The sequence below is a fragment of the Artibeus jamaicensis genome, unplaced genomic scaffold (assembly GCF_021234435.1).
Source record: "Artibeus jamaicensis isolate MK-2021 breed Jamaican fruit bat unplaced genomic scaffold, CSHL_Jam_final scaffold_847, whole genome shotgun sequence".
In the NCBI taxonomy this organism is placed as follows: Eukaryota; Metazoa; Chordata; class Mammalia; order Chiroptera; family Phyllostomidae; genus Artibeus; species Artibeus jamaicensis.
The window spans coordinates 6,449,692-6,475,736 of record NW_026522057.1 but is presented as its reverse complement, the minus strand read 5'-3'; the positions used below and the strand labels follow the sequence as shown (position 1 = coordinate 6,475,736).

Here is a 26,045-nt window from a genome sequence, read left to right as displayed (position 1 = left end):
GACTGAGCTAAGGAACACCAGCTCGGGAGCTCAGCGGGCTCCTTTTCTATTTTTTTTTTTAAACCTAGATAAGCTTGGGTGCCTCAAGTAAATTCCCCTTTGATTGGTATGTTTCATCAGTTGAACTCTAATTGGTGCAAACAGGTAATTTGGAGATTACAAGATTTATTCTTCTATAACAGTGATTACTGATTGCTAATGATAGTGCTGATTTTTAGGTGTTTAAAACCTTGACAGTTACAATACGCATGTGATTTACTGCGGTGTCTCAGAGACAGCCTTCTGTGGATCCCCGAGGACAGAGGCCGAGGCCGAGGCGTCCGCCAGCTCGGCCCAGTGCCCCACGGGCCTGTGTGTGTGAATAAACACTTATTAATATTAATAGTAATAATAACCACAGACTGTAAGGGTTCACCCAGAATACTAAGTCGCTTAGTATGCTTGTAATTTCATGGATTTTAAATGCATACCTTCTTTTACCAATGTCTAATTCAAAGAGGTATTAAGATTATTAGCTCTAGAAATAATTGGCCTTAAAGGCGCATCATAAGAGGACGGAGTCACAGACTCTCCTCCTCCCTGATGTTTGGGCGATTCTTGCTTGGAAGCTCTCAGAGGAGCTGGGACTGCTAAGGAGTTGCCTTTCTGCCACCCCGGGGAGAGTTGCGAACCAAGGCTGCCCTGGCCTGGTGCCAGCTCAGGAGCCAGGCACCGCCTCTGGGTGCTCTCCCTTGTTATTCTGTGTTAACAGGCCAGGCGCTAACATGTCAAAACAGCCGTGTGTGAAATGAATGGAAAGTGGCAGTGCCCAGACAGGAAAGTCACCTCCACCCAGGGGGCCGTGCATGCAGGGTGTGGGCACCCAGTCCTACCAGGGTTTAGCTTAGTGCCCGAGCACACTTGCCAATAAGGAGAGCAGGAGGGATAAACTCAGGCCAACCACCTAATTCAAGAAGGTGTGCCAATTACCACTGGGTCAGACATTGTGGCCAGAACATAACAGCAACTGCCCCCATTCTCAGCCTCTAGTCCATTTTCCTTTTTGTTATGGTTTTAGGTGAATAGCAGACTATGCCACCTCCCAGGTCCTACCTGTAAGCCTTTGCACAAGCCGTTCATTATGCATTTGCAAGGCCTTCTTACAGGCAGGAGCCAGCTCAAGGCCGCTTCCTTGCCTGCTTCTCCCTTCCCTCTCCCTTCCCTGATGAGAAATGCTTCCTACCCTGAACTGCCACAGGACCCCGGTGGCACTCTGGGGTGGCGTGTCCTTTCTCTGAGCTGTGCCAGTTATTGGACACAGGCGTCCTTACTAGACTGTGAGCTCAACTTCTAGAAAACCAAAGATGGTGGAGTCCTGCCACACTCTGCACACTTCCTTCTATGCAACTTGTGTTCCATAACGTGATTTTGACCCAGTCAAAAGCTTTCCTCTAGGTTTGTGAAATGATACCACTTTAGAGCAGAAATGGACCACTGGGGAAGTGTTTCCACCCCTTCATTTCAGGCCTCAAACAGGTGGGCAGAGTCACCAAGGACTTTCAGTAAATGGCAGGTTCAGACCAAAGACTTTTTAGCTAGGAAGGCTCGAGAAAAAGCATCCCTGGCCTCCTGCAAGTGAAAAAGATTCCTAGAGCTTTTGTTCTCAGAAAAGGGCAGATCTTATGGTTAAACCCAGTGCTCATGGCCACCCAGGTTTCTTGGCCATTTGCAGTGTGGACATGACCTCTGGCCCATGTTCAGGGCCACCCCAGTGGGGGTCACCACACCCAGTCCTTGCACGGCATTGTACAATACAAAAGTGCTTTCAAATATAGTATTTGATCCTTATAATAATTTTTAATGGATTTGCTACTTTATTTTACCCATGAGGAGATTTTGGTGAAGTGGCTCACCCAAGGTCATACAGCAAGTAGTGTGCAGGAGAGCTGGGCCTTGAACCCAGGACCTTTGGTTTCAAGCCCAATATTTGTGTTCTGTCCCCAAACTGTCCCTTCCTTTTCTACTCATAGAAATAAGTTTCCAGCATCTCCCCTTGGCCTGGGGTCATGTCTTTTTAAACTTGTGCTCTAGCTTTTACCATCCTCAGGTAACCCTAAAACATGTCCATTTGGTTGTTGCCATCTGCTCTTAAAACTTTGTGAAAGGCTGGGTGTGTGAGGCTTTCCAGGATGTTCAGTTTGAAACAGAGGACTATGGTTTGGCCTCGATGGCAGCAATACCTTGCTCCTTTAGACTAATCTGCCATGGTACATTTTTTTCCCCTGAAATATTGAAAAAAGTTCACTCTTGTTAGCAGGCCCTCTTATCACCATCAGCGTGAAGTTACAACATAATTAATCTCCACTTGAGATAGAAGAGAAACGTGGAATCATTTGGTCCACTTTCCACATCTGACCCACCTCTTTCCCCCAAAGGACAGAGGAACAAGGTTACTAACTTAACTGTTTGATTCTGGTTGGCTTCCTTAGCAATTGCTACAAGGGGTATTGTGATTTTGAAGCAAAAAAAAATAAATCCATCTGTCATCAGCTGGAGCAGCTCAAAATAGCACCGAAGTTCTTAGCCACATGGTCATCCTCTGGAGTGTTCTGACTGAAATCAAATGGACATTTGACAGTGGGCTAAACCCCACCAGGCTGGGGTGGGAGGGAGCCAGGCCAGGTCATTGTCCCTCCTCCTTCTCTTGAGAGCAGCTCTGGTCCTAACTTTTCGGTTCAGGTGGTGACTTTATTATGCTCTATTTAATGCTTACATAAGGCTATGGTAAGTCTTTCTTACTTTTTCTCCCTAAAGAACTTTGAAAACAACAAAGTGTTTTCCAGAAGATATGAAGGCAAAAATCAATTATGACCAGCAATTATCATTCTCTAGACAGATTCTCAGGTCATTGCTTCCTGTCAGTATTAAAATTTGCGATTACATAAATGGTATCCCCCCACCCTGCCCGCCACAGAGAGGCTTTGATGCAATCTGCAGCATCCCAACAGGGTTTTGGGCAAGGCCCATTCACACGCACACCCAGAGTCTTGCTTAAAAATGACATGAGTCATCATTTCTCATTTGTTATCAGACAGCTCGGTCTGATAGTCCCTAAGGCGAGGAGTCTGGATTTGCTGATTACAAGTGAGAACCCAGGAGAGCTTCCCAGATGAGCAGCTGGGCCTCAGCCCAATGAGCTCATCCCCCGCCTTTGTCGCTGTGTGGCCTTGGGTACTCAAGAGCTCAGCTGCCAGGAACATGTGCCAACCTCTGCCATCCTGGTGCCATGGAAAATTAAAGAGGGCAATGAGCCAGATGATTTCATGACTCTCTTTCACCCCTGCTGCGGCTGCTCCTTTCTGTGACATCATAATGGGAGTGGGAGGGTCCCCGGAACTTATCGCAACTTGAGGGAAAGACTCTTAACTATGTGTCCTCCTCTCCTCTCCTCCTTCCCTCTAACACCCAGAAGCCAGGGCCAGGGCAGTGACACCCACCCAGATGCCATTCTCTCAGCGAAGACAGGCAAGGGGCCAGTCGCCCACAAGGGCACCTCGGGGTGTGCAAGGTGTCTTTCCTGATCAGGGAAGCACAGCCCTGCTGTGGACATGCCTTGGCACAGGAGAGGATGCACTCGGATCTCAGATGCAGTATCTCCTGCAGCATCAGATGGCACCAGCAGGCACAGGCCTTGAACTCCAGACTCCATGAACAACTGGGCCAACCCCTTGAGGCTTTGATGAACCCTCCCAATGTTCAGTGAGCTCACAAGCCAAAGCTGCCAATGAACCGTCCACAGAGCCCATCCTGAGGATGTCAGGGGCCAAAGTGGAGAGCTCGGGCTCTGCACCTCTTTTCCTCAGAGCATTTTCCTGACACTGTGGAAGAAAGGTGGGGCACACTCTTGGCACCAACCAGAGCCCTGCCTGCTCTGTTCCAGAAAGAGACCAGCAACCCTGCCACAGGACTACAGTCTGCACAGGGGTCAGAGAGGTACAGCTGCACTGAAGTCCCTCAGTAACCTCCCTTCCTCCCTCCTCCACTTGTCTGATGGTTCAACTCCAGCAGGAAGGTTATGCTAACAGATGTTATGGAGGTGGCAAGGAGAAAGTCACTGTGTTCGTTTCCTAGGACTGTCATAACAAACAGGTGGCTTAAAATAACAGAAATGTATTCTCTCACGTTGCTGGAGGCTAGAAGTTTGCAATCAAGATGTCAGGAGGGCTGTGCTTCCCCTGGGGGCTCTGGGGAGGAATCCTTTCTTGCCTGTTCCTGATTTCTGGTAGTTGCTATCAATCCTTGGAATTCCTTGGCTTGTTGATGTATCTCCCCAATCTCTGCCTCCGTTGTCACATGACCTTCATCCACGTGTGTGTTCACATAAACTTCTTACAAGGAGAGCAATTAAACGTAAGAGTATGACCTCATTGAGTATGACCGCAACTTAAAATTTAATCTGCAAAGACCCCATTTCCAAATAAGGCCACATTCTGAGAGTCAGGGTGGACATGAATTTTGGAGGCACACTATTCAACCCACTGCAGTTAACGCAGTTAATTGTTACTGTTGGTCTCTGTGCTTCATGTACAAGACCCAGCTGCAAACAGCCCCTCCGAGGACAGAGAGATAGCCCCAGAGTGTGTCTGGGGCATTGCAACACAGCGACTCTGGAGGACCTGAAACCAAGAACGTTCCTAGTGGGCAGACCGCCACATCGCCTCTGGAGGAACGTCAGCATTTCTAAACATTGTAACACTCGTTCTCTCATTTGATCTTCCCAACACCCCAGTCAGACAGGCAGAGTGAGTAATACAAACCTCATAACACAGAGGAAGAACTGAGATTCACACAGATGAAGTAACTCGCCACAGGCCACCTCCCTGGGCGGGATCACAGGCAGGGCCTTCTCACGCTCAGTGCAGTACGGGCTCCACCGTCCCAGCCCACTTACCATCCTACCTGCTCCTAAGTGAGTCCAGGGAGCAGGAGATGCCACCAAACACCCAGGGTTTCAAATGTCCAAGTTATTTGTTAAATACTCAGCACTGAATCCATTTAGATAATAGACACTGAGGAGACGAGGGTTAATAAGATATCCTCTGTTCTCAAGAAGCTTGCAGTGCAGTGAGAAAGACTGAAATGCCTTAACAAGCACACAAAGTTAAGTGGTACGTTCATTATGATGCAAGTGAAGAGGTACCATGAGAACAAAGGAGGAAGTGGTCAGGGCCATGAAGCAAAATATTCGCTCTAAAGAATGATATTCAGACAACTGAAAATATGAATATGAACTCTCTTATGAGATAATGAATTGTTATCAATGTTAATGTCCAGAATTTGATGATTATTTCATGGGTATGTAAAAAAAGCTTCCAGGAGATTTGTTTTTTACTTGGATAAGGGGTACTGGAATCTATAATTTACTCTCAATTGATTCAAAAAACAAAAATAATAACAATGCGAGTGTGTACATAAAAACGCAGGTGCAAACACATATAGGAAAAGGAGGAGAAGCCAAAAGCAAATATGGCAAAGTGCTAACAATCGGTGAAGCCAGGGGGCAGATATAAGGAAGGTCCACCGTCATTGCCACTCTCCCACACATTTGAATTTTGTTCAAATGAAGAGCTAAAAAAGCTCAGGAGTGACTAACATAGGAACAAGTCATTTCTGCAATAAATGGACTGCCCTGGCTGGTGTAACTCAGTGGGCTGGGCATTGTCCTGCAAACCACAAAGTCGCCAGTTTGATTCTGAGTCCAGGTCCCCGGTTGTGGGTGTGCGAAAAGCAACCAATCAATGTTTCTCCCGTACAACACTGATGTTTCTCCCCCTCCCTTTGTCCTTCCCTTCCCCTTTCTCTAAAAATAAATGAATAAGATCTTTTCAAAAGAGAGAAATAAACAGACTGAGAAATTATCAAATTAAGATATGACTAAATATCCTTGCTACTCAGTGAGAAAGGAAGAAGAGGTTGAGAGAGCCCATGAGTGGCAGTTACTGGAAGAAATGAAAGTTTCTCAATAGATAAAATCTTTCAAAAAGGAAATAAACAGACTGAAAAATTATCAAATTAAGATATGACTAAATATCCTTGCTACTCAGTGAGACAGGAAGAAGAGGTTGAGAGAGCCCATGAGTGGCAGTTACTGGGAGAAATGAAAGTTTCATTTAAAAAAATTGTTTGAAATTCAACATGCAGGCAGAAGGGGGAGGAGGAGCAGTGATGGGCAGGAGAAACCACCTGAGCAAAAGCCCAGAAGCCCAGCTACCTGGGTGTGCACTGGGTGGGGTGGCTGGGGCATGTGTGACTGGGCCAAGAACTGCAGCTGGAAAGGTTAGTAAGGGCCGGATACCAGCAGAACTTGTCAGTCACACTAAAAAGCTTAAGTCCATGTGGGAGCCAACTGGGAGTCACTGAAGGGTGTCAAGCAAGCAAGTGACTGAGGTGTCCCCCACGTGGAGGGTGGTACCAGTGTGGAGAGTGGGGGAGAGCTGAGTGAGGAACATACGTGAGATGGGTTGGAAGTCATTTATCATAGATTAAATAGGTAAAGACCAAAGAGGATTCACTTATTTTCATAAGTTACAGTGGATTCTAGGCGATACTTAAAATAGCACCACGTTCATTCACTTGTGTTCTAATTGCTTCATTGCATGTACATCAGGTGTTTATAGCTAAACACAGGAAGTGCACCCAGCATGCGTGACAGCCAAGAAAAGGTTAAAAACCACTGGACTAGATGGGAGACAGAGCAGGAAGCATGATCAGCGGCAGCCCTGCAAAAATCTGGGAAAGAAATGGTGAGGAGTTAAGACAAATGGCTTTCAAATTTGTAGCCATTGATTGCTCTCCAAACAATGCCCGAAACCAGATAAACATGTACTTGCTCTGTTTAAATCAGGGAAGAGAAGGCCCAACTCCTGCCTGCTCAATCCCCCTGTCCAGTCCAACTTCAGGAGCCCCTGAAAGGACTCCAGTAAAAACACTTGGAAAGCCACTGGCCTGTACTGAGGGGAAAAGATAATTATGAGAATCTAGAGAGAGGGCAAGATATGCAGAATGTTATGAATCAACTTCTCAGTTGGGTGGAAGGAGTGTAGGTAATAGAAAATGACTGGACTCGTTGCTAGAGTTCTAGGTTTCTGGCTTGAAGGACCAGGAAGGATATGATTGACATAGGAGAAGCAGGTTTTAGAGAAGGATGAAGGCTTCTGTTTGCTGAACTCCAAGTGCATGTGGACACATGGCCAGGAGGCAGGGGCAGAGGGAGCTCAGGACAGGGGCCCCCCTGGAGACATAGATTGAGAATTCATCAGTAATTGGTGGTAACTGAAGTCCTGGTGGTGGGCGAGGGTGGGGGCAGGGGGATCATGGGGGGGCGGAACTAACACATGGTTCAATAAGAAAAAAGAGAGGAGGAACCTAGGATAAGATTCCGACTAATGCCAACATGGAGTAGTTGGTCAGAGCAGCAGGAAGATGGTCAGGTTTAGGGTGGTTTAGGAGCAAAGGAGAAGAAAGAGAAAAAGAAGAATCACCTCACATTCTCTTTTCTCTAGACACTGAGGTTATACTCACAGCCGAAGAACCATCGCAAGGAATTTTGTGTGAAGTGCTAAAAACCTAAAAGTATTTTTTCCTTTCAACTGAATTCTGGAATAGGGATTTCCTCATTCATAAATCCATCCTCCACGCTTAACAGAGGCCCTGGGATGTAAGTGCTTTATAAATATTTGTTGAAAGAGTGAATTAATTAATGAATCTTTAAGAACTATTTGGGGAAAGCATTAAAATGGCTTTAAGTGCTAAGTAGAACTATTGAAAGGATCAAGACAAACTTGGCCATCTGGAATGTTCCCCAGAAGAAGAAACGTACCAAACCGTGTGCTGGCTCTCAGAAGACCCAACAGCCTCGTCCTGTCCCATGCAGGGCAAGAGGTGAGGAAGAGCAATAGCAACCAAAGGGAGCCAGCCCAGTGGGCCTGAGGGCCCAGGACCGCGGGTGGACAAAACTGTGTGGAATTGAGATCAAGAGCCAAGAGGAAATAGGAATTTATTAGATGTGCTTAAGAAAGTAATGAAAATAGAAATTCTGGATTTGGGTTCTCACTGTACCATTGAAACTATATTTGAGAAGTGAGGCAAACAGCCCTGGAGGGAATATACCGAATCAGAGGCATTGGTATCTGTCCCTGGAAGCCAGGCTCTCTTTTGCTATTTCTCCTGACCCTATAAGCAAAACCGAAGCTCTAGCCATGTTTTCTTCTTGCGAACAAGCACATGGGGCAGGAGAGCCTAGGACCACTGAGGGTAAATCTGAAGATTCCCTTTTCAGAGCCCACCTACCTTGGCAGGCCCTCTGATACTCAACAGGAGAGGCACCTCTGGCTGAGCAGAAGCGCATTTGCTCCTCGCAAAGGAAGTCATTGATTTGTCTTTGATATTATGGTAAGTAGAGAATATTACGGAGAGAGAACAGGCAAAAGTGACAAAACTAAAGCTGTTCTGCTTGGGGGGCATCCTGAGAAGGCCGAGTTCTCTGGAAAAGCCTGCCATGCTGGGAAAAATGGAAAGCAGCAGGGAAAGAGGAAGGCTAAATAAGAGATGGATTGACTCCATAAAAGAAGCCAGAGGCATGAGTCTGCAGGAGCTGAGCCAGGCTGTTGAGGACAGGACACTGTGGACTCACCCATTCATAGGACCACCAGGAGTTGGAGCCAACCTAACAGCATGTAACACACGCAAATAGAGAATAACATGAAGCAGAGTCTCACATTCTGCAGTTAGCAGGACAGAACCCTGTGCATAGTCTGAGAGGTAAAGGTAGTGTTAATTCATGCTCCTGCTCAGGAAGACCAGGGACTCTATCTGCAAATAACAATATCCTGACCAAGCACACAGTTGCGCATTTGGTGCTCTTGCTTTACAACCCAATAAAGAAGCTAAAATGGAGGACAGGTAGGAGCTAAAAAGATAATTTTCCTCTGTGAAACGGACTGCATCAAACATGCCGATCATTCCTTTGGCCACATGCCTTCAAGAGACTTTCGGGCATAGTGTGTTCAAAGTTGTCCTTTCCAACGCAACTTCCAAATGGTCTCAGCATGAGTCAGAGAATTCTGATCACACATTTCTTGGCTCCTTTTCAGGGTTTTATCACTTCTCTTGGTTTTAGAACGTGTTTTTCTACCCATTGGACAGGGGAGTCCAAGCTCTAATATAGATAAGAACTCACAGTGGAAAATGACCTCAAATGTCCTAAACAACAGGAGGGTGCAGAACCACATCGGAAGGGAATAAAAGAGGGGCAACGACAGAGAACGATGATCTGGAAGGATGTGACTACCTCTAGGGGAGTGAACGTCTTCATTTTCCCCTTTTGGTTTATCAGTATTTTCTGTTTTCTTCAAACAACTGTTACAATTTTAAATAATAAAAAATACCATAAAAGGATTTTTAATGACAAAAAAATTAAAGTAACAAGACCTAAATATCTCAAGGTAAGATTTCTTACATGCTTTTTTTAAAAAAAAAAAGTTTTTAATGTAGTAAAATAGACATACCATAAATTTTGTCATTTTATCCATTGTGAAGTGCATCATTCAGACATTAAGTATATTTACAATGCTGTGCAACCATCACCACCATTTGTTTCCAGAAATTTTTCATCATCCCAGACAGAAACTGGTACCCATCTGACAATAACTTCCTACTGCCTCCTTCTCCCAGCCCCTGGTCATCTCTATTCTACTTTCTATGTCTATGAATTTGCCTATTTGAAGTACCTCATATAGATGGAAGCATACAATTTTGTTCTTTTCTATCTGGCTTCTTTCGTTTAGCATAATGTTTTCAAGGTCCATCCATGTGGTGTCACGGACATGTCATTCTTTTTGAAAGCTGAATGATATTCTGTTATATTCATGAGAAGGCAGAGTCCAGGATGTGCTCCAAATCACATACCATGTGTTGATGGACATGTAGGCTGTTCCCACCTTTGAGCTATTGAGAAAAATGCCACTATAAACATTACTGTGCAGGTATCTGTTCACGTCCTTGCCTTCAGTTCTTTTGGGTAGATGCCTAGAAGTGCAACTGCTGGGTCATATGATAATTTTATATTTAACTTTTTGAGTAACTCTTTTCCATAGCAGCTGCCGCATTTTATATTTCCACCAGCAATGCATCCGTTTCTAACTTCTTCATGTCCTTGTCAACATTTGTTATTTTCTACTTTTTTATTCTAGCCATCCTAATGGATGTGAAGTGAAGTCTTATTCTGGTTTTGATTTGCAACTCTCTGATGAGGGATGATGTTTAGCATCTTTTCATGTGCTTGTTGGCCATTTGTATCTCTTCTTTGGAGAAATGTCTATTCAACTCCTTTGCCCATTTTTGAATTGGATTTTTGTTGTTGTTGTTGTTGAATTGTAGGAGTTCTTTATATATTTTGGATATTAATCCCTTATAAGATATGTGATTTGTATGTATTTCCTTCTATTCTGTGGATGTCTTTTCACTCTCTTGATAGTGCCCTTTGATTCACAGACGTTTATCTCATTTTTCTTTTGTTGCTGTGCTTCTGATACAATATGCAAAAAGTCATCACCAAATACAATATTATGAAGGTTTTCCCCTGTGTTTTCTTCAAAAAGTTCTATGGTTTGGGCTCTTACATTTTGGCATTTAACTGAGTTAATTTTATATATGGCATAAGGTAGAGGCCCAACTTCAATCTTTTGCGGATGGACATCCAGTGCTCTCAGCACCGTGTGTTGAAAAAACTGCCCTTTCCCCACCGGATGGTTTGGCACCCATGCTGAAAGTGGTACATGCTTTTTTATATTGTGAAAGACAACAGATTTTAATGTATTCTGTGACTAAATGTGAAAAATAAAATAACAACTCCTTACACTTGTATCTTGTATAAAAGATGGGAGTGGTTGATATAATCTTATATTTATTCATTGTTGTATAGCATGAGACAGCATTATGTAAATTATAAAAGTTCATGGGTTTGAGAGCTGAACTGTCTGGGTTCGAATCCTGACTCTATAACCTTGGGCAAGTCATTTAATCTTTCTAGGTCTCGGCTTCCTCATCCATAAATTGGGGCTAGTACTATCCGTGTTACAGGATTGTTATGAAGATGACCTGAGATAATGTATGCGAAATAGCACATAGTAACTGAGGATACTATTGCAGTCATTACTGTCATTGTTAACATCATACCATGGGGTGGTTTACACCCATTATTTCTAGAGGTCCCCACCTTAACCCTGTGAGGCAAGCAGAACAGTAATAATAGTCTCCTTAGAGAGATAAGCAAAGTTAGATTTAGAATGTATTTTATTGGACCAATGACACATGGCAAGAAAGTGCAGAAGAGAATGAGCGTTTTTTTTCCCACCACCCCATAAAAGGGACATGTCAGAAACAAAGCAACTTTCACATAGCTGTCTGGTCCCTGGGCCAATGTTCTGCTTTGTTTGTTTGTTTGTTTTGTTTCGTTTTTCTGAGAAACTTGTCTGTCTTCCCTCATCCTAAAAAAGAGATGGTTTACTCTTCCCAACCTTGAGCAATAGAAAACAATGGCACAGAGAGGGTCAGAGTCCCATGCAGGGTGGACCCAGGAGTCAGGCAAGAAGCAGGAACAGCTTCAGCACCACTGTAGTCTCATCAAACATTTCTTGAGTAATTATCAAATCCTCAAGTGTAAAACAGCAAATTCATGCACACCACCTCCTGGCCAGATAGATGGAGTAATATACTGTAGCCATGAGCAGCTTTGATTTCAGGGATCTGGTTCTATCCCTGCAGGCTTCAGGGGAAAAAAAGAACCAACAACAAAACTAAGCTGTACTTAATGTAACAAGGACTATTTAAATCCATTTAGGAGACGGTTACACATTTTTCTAAAAAGAAAGTTATTGGGTAACTACCATGAGCAACATAGGTTTGGAGATGTACAGATATAAAGGAAGTAATCTTTGAGAAGTTTCAAACCAGAGGAGAAAATAGAAAACAAGAAATACAATTTAAGGCAGCATGTGTTAAGTGCCATAAGAGTTTCTTGTGAAATTTGGATAACACTGCCCCTGTCAGCAAAGGCAAGAATCCTGAAGTTCATCCAAAACAATGTCCCATTGGTTACTCTGGATCAGAAACCTGCCTGCTGGATTTGGCCCTTCAGGACTGAGTTCTCTACATGCAAATCCTCTCCCATACCTTCAAGAACTAAAGGGAAACACAGCCTTCCTGATGTAATAATGGGATGGATGATGAGGCTGTAAATTTATTTGGATTTACGATCTGACTCTCTCCCTTACCTCCATCTGTGCCAAATGACCCGGGGACGCTCCTGATTACTCATCTGTGAAAAGGACATTACTGCAAGGTGCGTGTTCTCCCTCACATGCTTTCAACAAGACCCTAGGCAGTTAGTGCTACAGCTTTCGGGAAGGGAGCTGCTCACGGGGCAACAGATACTTGGCCTCTCCTGCAGCTCACAGCTGTCTCAAACTAGAATGGAAAAATGCTTTCAAGATCAGGGAGAGTGGAAAAGTTATGCAGACTTGGCAGTCTGAGCCTTGGCGTGGGGCTGCGTAGCTGTCATCCAAGCCACCCGAACAGGTGACTCTGGGCGTGGGATGTGCTCAGAGACTTAAATCAGCCACCGGAGGCAGTGTGAGGTAGTGGGAAGAGGCAGGCTTTAGAGAAAAGACTGGTTCAAGTCCAAATTTAAACCAGTCAGTGCATGAGCCAGAGCAAGGTCTCTGAGTTTGAGATTCCTTTTCCACAAAAGGAGAGAACCCCTCTTCCATAGAGTGGTGGTGGTCATGTACTTCTAAAATGTTGCCCATTGACTCTGCCTCCTGGTACACACGCCCTCATGAAATCTCTTTCCCTTGAGTGTACACTATACCTAGAGACAAATAGAATAGAGCCAAAATGATGGAATGTCACTTCCGAGATTAGGTTACAAGGCACAGTGACTTCCATCTTGCTTGTATTCCCTCTCTGCCCCTCTCCCTTGCTGTGAGCTGCTCCAGGGAATGGTCCACATGGCAAGGAGCAGAGGCAGCCTCCAGCCAACAGCCCAAAGGAACAGAATCCTGCAAATGACCCTAAAAGTGAGTGTGGAAGCAGGTCCTTCCCCAAGCGGAGCAGCTCGGCCAGCACCTTGACTGCAGCTTGTGAGAGGTCAGGGTTGGTCGTCCCAGCAAAGCCATGTGCAGATTCCCAACTCACAGAAAGAAGGAGACAGTAAGTGCTTATTGTTTCAAAGCACTAAATTTTGGGATAACTTGATTTGCAGCAACAAGTGACTAATACCAGTGGTGTGGAGCATCTCATAGGTATGTGACAATAGCCAGGACATCAGTGTAGCTGTCATTGTTAGTATGAGATAGACTAACTGCCTCCCAATCTGTTTGCAGAAAAGATGTTGGCATGAAGACCGAGGGGTGAGGGGAGAGAAGGAGATGACATTTTCCAGGAAATCATGAACTAGTCAGAAACTAAAAAGAGAAATATAGCCAAATGCCAACTATTTTGTGACATGTGATTATCTCCCTTCCCCATGGTCCCAAAATATTTCATTTGTGCCATGATTATAGAGCCGCACGCGGCCCGTATGGCACGCAGTTGTCCTCTTCTCCCTTCTCCTGTCCTCAAATGCAGGGGCCGTGCCTTCATTCGCTCGTTTTGTCTCCTCATCAAACACCGTATCGGGCAAATAAGGATAAAGAAGAGAGCCGGCAATTGTTCTTCTTCCTGTTTAAAAAATCATTCTGGTAAGGGTTTTCTTCCCATCGTTTTCCTATTGAAATCCTCCTTGTCTTTACAAGGCCACTTCACAGAAGTCCTTCTCTACATGGTGTCTCTGATTCTAGCTCTTTTTAAAATTGTATCCTTAATAATGCTCATTCCCTCTGAGGCTTTTATACACACAACTTGCTCCTCCAATTGGCATTCATTTTATCCGGCTCTCTAACTTGCGTGCTGTGGTCGCCTCTCCCTCTAGGTGGCAGCCTGCAGACCAGCAGGGGCAATCTGCCTTATTCGCCGTTGTGACAGTGGCCACCCCAGGTTTGGAGTGGGTTCTCAGGGACTGAAGGAATAGATTAATTCTCTGATATTTGAATAAACAAATGTCTGAGAACAAGACAAGGGGAAAAAACTCAGGGGACGGTCACAAATGTTAACACTTTCTCAAAGCCACAGGGGACCACCAGTCTCCGCCAACCCCATCGAGTCTGCAGAGCTTTGGGATCTCACAGGTTTCCTTTCCATGCAGGCTGTGGCTCCCTGCGGGCACCACCCCAGGACAAAGAAGATGGAGCGGTGAACACTTACAATGAAAGGGAGACCAGGTATGGGAGTACAGACAGATCGTTAGAAACATAATTCAAGAGGGTAAAAAGAAGCACTTCTGGGATTCATCGCCCAAGTCAAAGGCCCACGACCCCCCTCCCTGCTCTTACACGCCGCCATCAAGACAGGAGAGAGGGGGGCTCATAGAAACTGTATTTCCACATGGAACACGTTTCTGTGCCACACAGGACAAAGCCACCAGCGATTTCACAGTTCTTCTAGCTGCCTTCTCGTGCACCAGGGCAGGGGCAGCCAAAGGTGTCATGAACAGATGGGAAATGGGAAGTGCGGGAGACACTGTGACAACGGCATCGGCCCTGGTGAGGACGAAGCAGGGTGATAACTCCATGACTGTACTGGGTGAGACAAGGCCCGTCGCCTTGGCAATACCTCCTCCCTGAGGGCAATCGCCACTTGAGGGTAGCTAAAGGCCTTCGGGGTCTCCTGTGACTGGCCTTAAATTGCATCGATGTCTTAAAGCCAGAAAGGCAATGTGTTACAGTGTCCAAAATGGACATTCAATGTCAGGGTTGCATGGGTTTGACTCTCGAGTCTGTGGCTTGCTAGTTGTGTGATCTTGATCACATTGTTTAAATAACTGTGGCCTCAGTTTCCCCATCCGTAAAAAAGATAATAACAGAACCCACTCCAAGGTTTGTTGTGAATATTAAATATGTTAACGCATGTGAAGCACTTAATAATGAGCGTGGCACATAGCAAGTCCTCAGTAAGTGTCAACCATTGTTATCTTGAAGAAAGAGAAGGGACTTTTGGTGTAAAAAGAATAAAAACATTCAAGTGGAAAAACCAGCATATGCAAAGTCACAGTGTTGTAAATGTACAAGAAATGTTAGCAGAACTGAGAGTAGGTGCTGCTGGCTAGATCAGAGATTACATGTGAGGCCGGGAAAGCCCAGACCCAGGTGGGGGAAGGTTTTGTATGCTGGGGTAAGAAATCAGAGTGAGTTCTTTAGGGAGTATGGACACAGTGAATGTTAAGCCTGACCAGGAAGTGTTGAGGCTCGGAATTAGAAGAGATTTAATCAGGTATACAACACATGGAAGATCTGGGACTCAAAGACTGGTCTTCAGCCAGTTGAAAATCCTGTGTCCTCTTCTTCCAAGGCAGTGGATTCGTGCATTTCATCAGCACTCCATGCCCCGCCCCACCCCACCCACCGACACAACCCTTTCGTCTGTCTTCCAGTAACGCCATTCCGGTTTCCCTCTGGAAGGCACATCTCGTCCATTCTCAGTCCTTATGGCCTGGATGTCACCACCACCCCCACTTCGGGGGTGCACCTATGACTCCAGCCCTGTCAGTCACAGCAGTGCACCCCCAAGAAATCACTCATCATGATCATCCACATCTTCTGAGCACCTCCCATGTCCCAGGCACCGTTCTAAAAGCTTCCCATGTATTATCTCGTTTCATCTTTACAACACTCTGGTAGCCAGCACTATTGTTTTTTCTGTTATTTTTATACTAGAAACTAAAGACATTCTAACTCTGAAGTTCATTTGCTTAACTACCCATTGCCCTGCCCCCCACCCCTGGGCCGGGAGGGACATCCGCACCTCTTCTCCTGAGAGGTGGCTCAGGAGAAGCACTGCAACAAACCACTCTCCTACGACCAGGGTCACTCAGTCCCATTATTCAAAGTAAATACACAAACCAAACCCACATTGTCCCTCTACATTAAGCGGAGGCTCAAATACGGAGCCTCACACATTCATCCTTACCCGTCTACTATCCCTCCTGGGCCAGATACCATGCGTGGCCCCAGGAGGCACAAAGGGGAAAAGGGCAAGAGATCAGCCCAGGGCAACTACACTAGGAATTCAGACTCTGCACTGGTTTGCTTTAGAGCAACTGGTCCTCACCGTACCCGTGGGAGTAGCTCTCAGAGGCAGGATCTGGGCTCTGGCCTGGCTGCTCCCCGCATCAGAGGGAGGCATCAGGAAACGAGTGGGTAGCAGTCACGTGGCCAGGGCCATTGTGTCACGCGCGATGAGCCACGTGACTCGGGCCCTACCAGCGAGCTGCTCCGGCACTCCCTAATCAGCACCCCGAGCACGATGCACTTTGCTTACAAACTGCACTTGTTCCTTAAAATTACATACAATCCCAGATTCTACCTGCAAATTAAGTTTTACACAGTGGATTTTTAAAGCCACACTCTTTACCAATTGCATGGAATTTGGAGGGGTAGAAAAACCACAAAAGGAGAAAATCAAAGTCACCCCTCACCCCACCACCCAGAGGCAACCACTGCTCACTCCCTTCCCATCCTTTCTATATACATTTTTAACACAGTTGAGATCATACTGTATAATCAATTTTGTATCTTGCTTTTCAGAAATGTGAATTTAAAAGTCAAGCACCCAAGAACCCCAGCTATCTCATCAACACTTCAGATGCCTCCGAAATGCATCGGAATTTTTAAAAATTGATTCTACAAATCTCCCCCTCCACTTCTTCCCTGACCACGTGGGGTTTGCAGCAGAGCACACACGATACAGGCACGTCCCCTGAAGTGTAATAGATTTGAATTGCACACAAGTTGGTGAATGAATGTCTAAATAATTAGGAGGTTAATTAATCTAAAATAGAGGAGGATGAGAGAAATTTGAAGCTGCAGATTCAACAGAGAGGTCTGCGAGCCTGACTTGCTCATGAAAAGAGAGAGGTGAGAGACAGAGGCGCCTGGCACCAGGAACGGAGCCGGTTGCTCCTGGGGCCCCCGATTTCCCAAACCTGTGGACTCGACCACATGGTGCTGGTGGTCAGGAGGCCTCGAGACATCTGGAGCAGAGACGTGGCAGAGAGGTTGAGCACACAGATGTTAAAGCCAAACAGTCTAAGTTCAAACTCAGGCTTTGCTGCTTCTCAGAGTTGTGACCTGGGGCCAATTGTTTCATCTCTCTGAACTTCAGTCTTCTCATCTGTAAACAGGGATGATAGTAATTTGTAGCATCGTTGTAATGATTAATGAAGCCCACATACATAAAACATTTTAAACACAGAATACAATCCTATTATTATCCCCTTAAATGGGGATCCTATTATTATCCCCATTTAAGGATTAAACATTAGCTCTTAATAGCTGAAAAGCAGTAGGGCCTGAAACAGTGGCTTTTTCAAATTTTCTGTCTGTGACCCACAAGAGGAAATACATTTTGCAACATCATCCAGAAAATACAAACATATATGTTATAGTTATATGTAGGTATGTGTATATATACACACAATACATACTATATGCACACATATATCATACATACCAGTTATCCTCACCCGTACAATGCAGTCATATTGTCCATTCTTTTTTATTCCACTTTTGAAAATGCTGGTTGCAACCCACTAAAGTGATTCTATGACTCACTACTAGGTCTCAGTCATCGATTTGAAAATGCTGGCCTCTGGAAAGCACATGATTTTTGAAATTAAAAAAAAAAATCCCTCGGATTAGCTCTCACCTCTGCCACTTACTACTGGTATAACCATAGGAAAGTTGTTTGTCTGTTTGCTTTAAAAAAATCTGATCTTCAGTTTCCTCATCTGTAAAATGAAGACAGTGGCCACCATCCCAGCCTGTATAATGTGGTTCAGGACTCAGCATTTGTAGGTACTCCATAAGCTGTAGCTTTTGTAATAGATCGCTTGGCCATGTAGACAGGGCTCTGAGAGAAGCTGGCCCCCATTACCAATGCCTCTGGGACCTCCAAATGCAATTACCACGGGGCTTTGTCTCAGGGCTGGGACAAGCGAGCAGCTTCCAAGGTCTGTGATACCCTTGCCTAACAGCATGCTTCCAAGCCCTGCTATTTGGATTTGATTTTTTAAAGTACTTCCTTTATTTTAATTCAGACCCCAGGGACCTGGAAAGTACACCAGTGCTTTTTCCCAATAAAAATCAGACGGGCAATAAGCATATTGCATTTGAAATGGTGAAGCTGGGCGCACCTTCAAAGGACTCCGCATTAGGACTTGGCTCACTCCCAGCCTGTGTTAGAGCCGATTTCCCTGGAGGAAACTCGGCCACAGCCTCGCAGGCTGGTCGGCTGAAAGAAATCTTGGCTTTAACTAACTCTTTTATGACTGGGCCAATTAGACACTAATAGGAGAAAGAAACGATCCCAGTGACATCAGTGGCAAATTTGGACTCAGCAACTCCTATCTTACCCAGGCAACTCAGAGCTTTGGGGGTGGGGGGATTAGCCAGCCTCTGGGTCCCCGGAACCTGATCCGATAAGAGCTCCCCCTTGCTCAGCAGGCTCCCGTTATCAGAGGCATTTAAATTTCTGGGGAGAAACCTTTCGAGGTTGCTATACTTACAAAAACAACTTCAACAGTGAAAATGTTTAAATATATATAGCATTCTCTAGATGCCAGACACCATTTTAATAGCTTTATGTATCTTCACGTATTTAAATTTCAGTCCTATGAGATAGATCCTATTATTATCCCCATTTTAAGGATTAAAGAACCGAAGTACAAGAGGATTAAGTGATTTGCCCAAATTCTCATGGCAGACCTGCTATTTAAACCCAGGCAACCTGGGTCCAAACTCTGTGCCCTTAACCACTGTTGCCTCTTGGTAATGCCATGGACAGCTGGCCCTTCCTGCTGGCTCACCACGAGCCAGGCACTGTTCTAAGCCTTCATATGTACTAGCTCATCACATCTTCACAACAACCTAATGAGTAATTATTACTATGCCCATTTCCTGTATAGTACTGTACCTGTGCCCAGAACTATCTTTTCTGGAAGCTTCTAGACAGAGAACCGTGACAGATCTATTCTAAAATAGTATGAGAGCCAAATCACCTGAGAGGAGGGTTTTATTTGTTTCCGGTGCCTCCTGAGTAAGAGACAGGTGGCAGCTGTTGACCTATTCATCAAACGTGCACTTTCTAAAGACCCGCTCCATGCTGGGCACTGGCTGAGCTCACAGGCCTCAAAGATGCACTCAATCCCCACCCCCAAGTAGGTTACAATCTAGGAACCAAAAGGTTGATAGCTACCATTTTTAGGCTCTTGCCCTGGGTCAGGCACAGTGTTTCCTTCTAACAACACTGAACAAGGTTGGTATTATGGGTCCTGAAGTCAAAGTCGGGTGAAACCAGGATTCGAACCCAGACTTCTCTGACTGCAAAGCCTGTATCCTCAACCACTAAATCACACCCAAATCTACCCCAGGGTGCAGAGTGGAGGTAAGTGAGCATCATGGGTATCATTCCAACATCTAGTCCACTCACCTTCCCTTGTGAAATAGCCTGTGATTCAACTCTGCCCTCAGCTCCCAGGATGATCAGTCTAAACCAGACTTAAGCCAATCAGCGCATAGCATACACCCTGGCTCTCTCAGTGTCTCCCATGATGCCCTGTTGGACCACAGGGAACTCTGGGAGGCTCTCTCAGGTCCTCTTCCTTATCTCTCTGCATAGCCACCTCCAGTCAACCGCTCCCCACCATGCAGGGAAATCCTGCAAGAGGTGTCTCCTCCAAGCTCTGCTCACAGGCAAGGCAAAAACTCTCTCTTCCTTGACTCCCCCAAGGGAGTCAGGAGCTGCCACCACCCCCACCACTCAGTGCTGGTCTGGGCGCCTAGGTGGGGGGAAGAGAAGAGCATAGAGCTCCTTTGACCTGGAGGCCATTTAATACTTCTGCTTTTCCCCTCTTCTTTCTGTTCCACTTCCCCTTTGTCCTCTGTACTGCCCCCTCAACACCCCCCATCCCTGCCGCAAGCCACTTTACTCCAGCAAATCTTAGTAGTTGAGGGGGGGAGTGTGTGTGCAGGTGAAACAAAAAACTGACCCTGGTCAATCACATATGTTTCTAAATCATTTTTGTTTTAGTAAATATAACCTGAAGAATTTGACCCTTGTTCTCTGGTTGTATGCTATGTCACATGTCCTACTACACAAACACTAAATAACTCCGGTAAATAACAGTTCACGCACTGTATTTCTATCTTGCACAGTTATTGTTTTACAATAAGTGTAAGTGGTGATTTAATACTGTTTTTCCTACATAGCTGGTAGTGTTCTTGGTGCTTTACACCCATCAACTTGGCTGATCCTCAAAGCAACTCAAGGTAGCACTACTAGTATTCCCACTCTGTGGATGGAAAAACTGAGTCAGAGAGAGACTGCCTAAGGTCACACAGCTTCTTAGGGGCAGAGCCAGGATTCGCACCCAGGCACTGGGCTGCAGGGCAGCGCATCCCCAGACACTGCTAAATTGAACCTGTTACCGATGGCCTGTGCCAGTGAGAGGGGAAGCCACGGGCTAGTCAGTCAGCTAGTTTAACAGGTTCATACCTGGGACTAGAACTCGGGTCTTCGGACTTCAGATCTTATCACTTTCCTTTGCAAAAAGGAGAGATCCCTTTTGAGATTGACAAACCCCATGACTTTGCCAACCAAGGCGAGTATGAAACTACCAGTTGCTTGAAAAACTGGGCTCTGATTTGTGAGTCTAATCCCTAGTGAGACTGTCATTGCTGAAGATTCTTAATAGACATGATTGTCAGGTCCAGCTCTTGAGTTCATACAGAAAACTGCTCAAGTACAAGACAGGGAAGGAAAAACTTAGCAGCTACCGCCAATGAGAAAATTCCCACTGGGGATTTTACTGACATGGAGCTAAGGAAGGAGTCAGCATTTTAAATGTAGGTCCCCAGTGTCCCAAATAAAAAATGTGAGAGCCCTGTTCCTATCTGTTACCTGAGCCTATGGTCCCTTGTGAACTCTGCAAAGGGGACACAACCAACTGGAGTCCTTGGGGAGGATGGCAACCTGGATGGGGGGAGGTTGGAAGCCATGTCATGGTAAGAATAGGGAAGGGCCTGCATCGGGGCTCTTAAGAATGGAAAAGTACAGCCCTGGCTGGTGTAGCCTACAAGCCAAAGGATTGCAGTTCAATTCCTAGTCAAGGCACATGCCTGGGTTGCAGACCAGTTCCCAGCAGGGGACACATGGGAGGCAACCATACATTGATGTTTCTCTCCCTTTTGCCTTCCCTTCCCCTCTAAAGATAAATAAATAAAAATCTTTTTTAAAATTATTTTTTAAAAAAGAATGGAAAAGTACATGGTGCAGAGGCCGCAACTGCTGTTTGCAAAACTCTGAAGGGCTGTTACGGGAAGGAGTGAGAAGACTTGGCCTGTGGGTTCTAAAAGAGCAAGCCTGGAGCCAAGAGATGGAAAAGAGGAAGATAAAATGCAATAAGGTATTTAAATGTTCCAGCTTTGGAGTTGCACAATCTAGATTTGAATCACTACTTAGCCGTTCCTTAACACCTCTGTGCATCAGCATCTGTGTCTATAAAACAGAAATAATAAAAGTGTCTGCTTACTTCATAGAGTTCTTGAGAGGATTAAGTGAGATAATCCATGTAAAGTACTTGGCACTTGGCATATGGAAGTGCTCTATAAATGATATGTGTAATTATTATTATTATCATAGTGGCACCATTACTATTATTGCCAGGGCGATTAGCAATGAGACATGTTGCATTTGGTATTAACAAGAGCCCCTACCTTGGGCATGTGCAAACAGAGGTTAAAAGACTCAGCACATGGTAAAGGTGGAAAGCAGATTCAAGCCTTGAGGTACAGGGGAGGGTAAACAACCACGAGGGAGCCAGGATTCTGCCTCTTTTCTCCACAACCCAGAGTGCCCTCCATAGGAATACACCTGCCTTCGTCTGTGCAGGCCGTTACAACAAAAATATCAGATCGGGTGGCTAATGGACAACAGAAATGTCTCTCTCGCAGTTCTAGAGGCTGGGAAGTCCAAGATCAAGGTGCTAGCAGAGTTGGGGTCCGGTGAAAGACCACTTCCTGTCTCACAGACAGCCATCTTCTCAGTGTGTCCTCACAGGATGAAAGGCACAGGCAAGCCCCCTGGGCTGTCTTTTACAAGTCCACCAATCCTGTGCCCGAGGCTCTATTCTCATGACCTGTCTACCTCCCAAAGGCTTCACCTCCAAATACCATCACTTTGGGGGGGGGGTAAGTTTAAACATATGAACTTGTGGGGCACACAAACAACCAGTTTCTAATGAGAGTCACCAAGCCAGTCACTGGGAACAGCCTGGACTTGGTCCAGTGGAGAAGAGCAGAGACAGCTCATCCACTGACAGTGACCTACAGAGGTGACGAGGACAAAGCACTTAATAAGGGCTATCACTCTGCCCACACAATGTGTGACAATGAGCTTGTAAACACCTTGGCCATCATGGAAGCATATGCTGACAGAAGCATCAGGCAAAGGGATCTGGCTGCTGAAGGCCTTGCTGGCACTGGATTCCTATGTTCCATGTGCGTCTGTGAAAAGCTTGGTTTAGCACCAGTCTAATGGTGAAGGGGCTCATTACAGCATCTCGGGGGAGGGTGGGTTAACAAGGAGGGGGCTGGAGGAGTTGGAGGGAATGTACGCCCTGAGTGGGAGAGGTTAAGGAGGACAGTTTCTCTGGATCACGCTCGTCGATGTGGGCCAGGCCAGCCCTTGTCCATGAAGATCTCAGTCCCAGAGAGACGAGCAGCAGGAAGAAGCTAAACTGTGGTTGGCACAGAGGATCTCAGTGAGATGACGGGAGCCCAGAGAAGCCATCTTGGGGATCCTCACAAACTATGCAGCTGGCTGCACACTGGTATGTGTCAGGGGACTGTGAGGGTGACAATACCCTCCTCACCTTAGCAGGGCAGCTTCTGCACAGTCTGAAGCTGGCTCAGGACCGTTTTAGGAACATCAGCAGGAGCCTCCACCTATGGTGATAAGGGACCTTGCAGCAATAACATTTTCACTCATTAATAAATTAACCAGCTAACTAATTAAATGATATATGCTGGCTACCTGTTGTAATGGTTAATTTTATATGCCAATTGATCAGCCCAGACATTTGGTCAAACATTATTCTGGATGTGCCTGGGAAGGTGTTTTGGGGTTCGATTCGTGTTTGAACTGATACATTGAGCAAAATCCCACCCAATTGCTTGAGAACTTGAATAGACCAAAACGACCGAGTAAGAGGGAACTTCACCTGCCTGACTGTCTGAGCTGGAACATTGGTCTTCTGCCCTTGGATTTACCCCACGGGCCCTCCTGGGTCTCCAGCTTACCAGCTGCAGCTCTTGTTTCCTTAATAATATGGGCAATTCCTTGTAATAAATCACTATATTCATTTAAAAAATTATTTATTTATTTATTTTTAGAGAGAGGGAGATCGAGAGGGAGAGAAACATCAATGCATGGTTATCTCTCACATGCCCCCCACTGGGGACCTAGCCTGCAACCCAGGAATGTGCCCTGACTGGGAATCGAACTGATAGCTCTTTGGTCCATAGACCGGTGCTCAATCCACTGAGCTACACCAGCCAGGGCATAAATCTATATATTCTTCCTATTGGTTCTCTTTGTCTGGAAAACCCTAACATACACACTTAGTCAGGCACTCCTTTCTGTGCTCAGAAAGCTTTAATCAGCAACCCCTTTAGCAGTGGGCATCAGAGGAGAAAGGAATAGGTGGAAACCACTTCCAAGTGACTCCAGTTGTTCTTGATCACATGGAAGGCACCCAGAAATAATTTGAAGGGTGTGGGTGATTAAGAGGCTGGGGAACCTAAAATAAGAGGCAAAGGTCCGAACCAGTGAAGGACAGGTAATTCCTCCTGATGGGATTGCATTTCTCCAGAGTGCTATTGGCTGGGGAAATATAAGGGGTGGGGGCAGGGGTGTGGGCGGGGACTGAATCCAGGTGATTGAATACCAGATCCTGAGCACAAACCCCAACACCAAGTCTTCCTCTGCTTTAACAGAGAGGAAGACCACAGGCTTGGATTTCAAAGTAATGAAACCTGAAGTAAAATGTTTATACATGTACATCTTTTATAGGTGCACAGAATATGATGCATTTACAGAAAAACAGACATACATAAACTTTTCAAATTTCTGTAGGAATTGAGTCTTTGACCAAGACAGAGTCCAGGATTCATGTGACCCACCCAACAGGGCCCAGGGTGCAGAATGCTCCTCTTGGGCCCCATATGCACTGCTGCAGACAAGACTAGAACAGGGCTCCCCGGCCAAGCTTTCTTCCTGTTTGATCAGGAGCCTCACACAAAACAGACCTGAGCTGAGGGTCAAACCTGCGTGGGCAGGAAGGCCCATCACCAGGGCCTGGCAGTGAGTCGGGTCGTCTCGGCTCCCTGCACAGAGCTTTTGCAAGAGCTGCTGTCCTTGTCTCTTGCCAACCCCCCAAAGCCCAAGGGTCAGGACTTCTCAAGCCATCTCAAGTTCCCTGTCCATTGTCCCGGCCTGGCTTCCTGAACCAGCAGTGGGCTTTATTTGGTCTACAAACACTAAGGTTCTACCATGGACCAGGAACTGTATTAGGCATGAGGAATTCAGACATAAATTAAACGCAGGCCTTCTCACAGAGCTCTGGAAATCAGTCAGCTTTTTTTCTTTTTAAATCACTAGAAAGCGGAAGGACTGAAAAATCCAACACTGACCTTCATCCATCCACAACTGAGTAATCATTTTCCGGTCAGATTTTTTGGATGACCACAAACGCCATTCTGTTCTGCCCTTCCATGAGTAAGTTTGGAACCAACCAAGACGTAAGACTTGGGACACAGACAGAAATCAAAATATTATCTTTGAAGGTGATTTGAAGAACACGACTTTAGACCTGAGGCCACAGTGGACTTCCCGGCACTTTACTTCAGCGTCATTTCCCTTGTTCAGTAAATGGACTGACCACCTTGTACCTCCCACACAGGGCACAGCCTGCCCTGGGAAACTTACTACCTAGTACTACCTTGAAGGCAAACTCCCTGAAGGTGGATCTGAGAAAATACAGAGAAGGCTGAGCTGAGCATGCTCAGTTCCTTCTCTGAAGCTTGCTCGTCAAGTAAATCAGTCCTCTTCTGGGGACTGGTTAGTGAAGGTGAATAAAGGCCACTCCTTAAGAACATGGAACCCCAAAAATGGAGGTTTTCCTGACACCTAGTACGTGTGTCCGAGTTTCAGGCTGTTAATAAGAAGGTGAACGTCTTAGTCTGCTCTAGCTGTTAAAACAAAAATTAGCATTTTTTTTAGCAATAAAGTAATTTTAACTAAAGTATGCATGTTGTTTTTTTACATATAATGCTACTGCCCACTTAATAGAGGACAAACTACAATATAGCATAAACATAACTTACATATTTGGGAAGCCAAAACCTGTGCGTGACTCCCCTCATTGCGATGCTCCCTGCACTGTGATGGCCGAGGACAGAGCCTGCTGTGTCTCCCAGGCAAGCCTGTGTTGTGGATTGAGTTGCTGAAACAACAGACATTTATTTCTCATGGCTCCGGAGGCTAGAAAGTCCAAGACGAAAGTGCTGGCATATTCAGTTCCTGGTGAAAACCCTTTGTGGCTCACGGGCAGCCACCTTCTTGCTGCGTGCTTACGTGGTGGAGAGAGAGAGCGAGCTCTCGTCTCTCTTCCTCTTCTAAGAGGAAGCTCCACTCTGATGGCCTCATCAAAGTGTAATTATTTCACAAAGGCCTCACCTCCTAATGCCACCACATTTGGGGGTGCAGGCTTCCACATACAAATTTGGGGAAGACATGAATATTTCTGTCGGTAACCATGAACTAGGGACAGATAAGCTCTTAGCTCCCACAGACAC

At 45.6% G+C, this 26,045-nt stretch overlaps 1 long non-coding RNA gene across 1 annotated transcript in view; it reads right to left on the bottom strand.

Annotated features, from left to right (window-relative positions):
* The window catches only part of LOC119052490 (uncharacterized), a 31,449-nt gene extending 5,666 nt beyond the window's left edge, over positions 1-25,783 (bottom strand). Inside the window, exons 1-2 of the long non-coding RNA XR_005083117.2 lie at positions 25,575-25,783; positions 17,117-17,304 (exon numbers count right to left, since the gene is read on the bottom strand). This is a non-coding gene — a long non-coding RNA (uncharacterized LOC119052490). The remainder of the gene's footprint in view (positions 1-17,116; positions 17,305-25,574) is intronic.
* Positions 25,784-26,045: the final 262 nt, after the last annotated feature.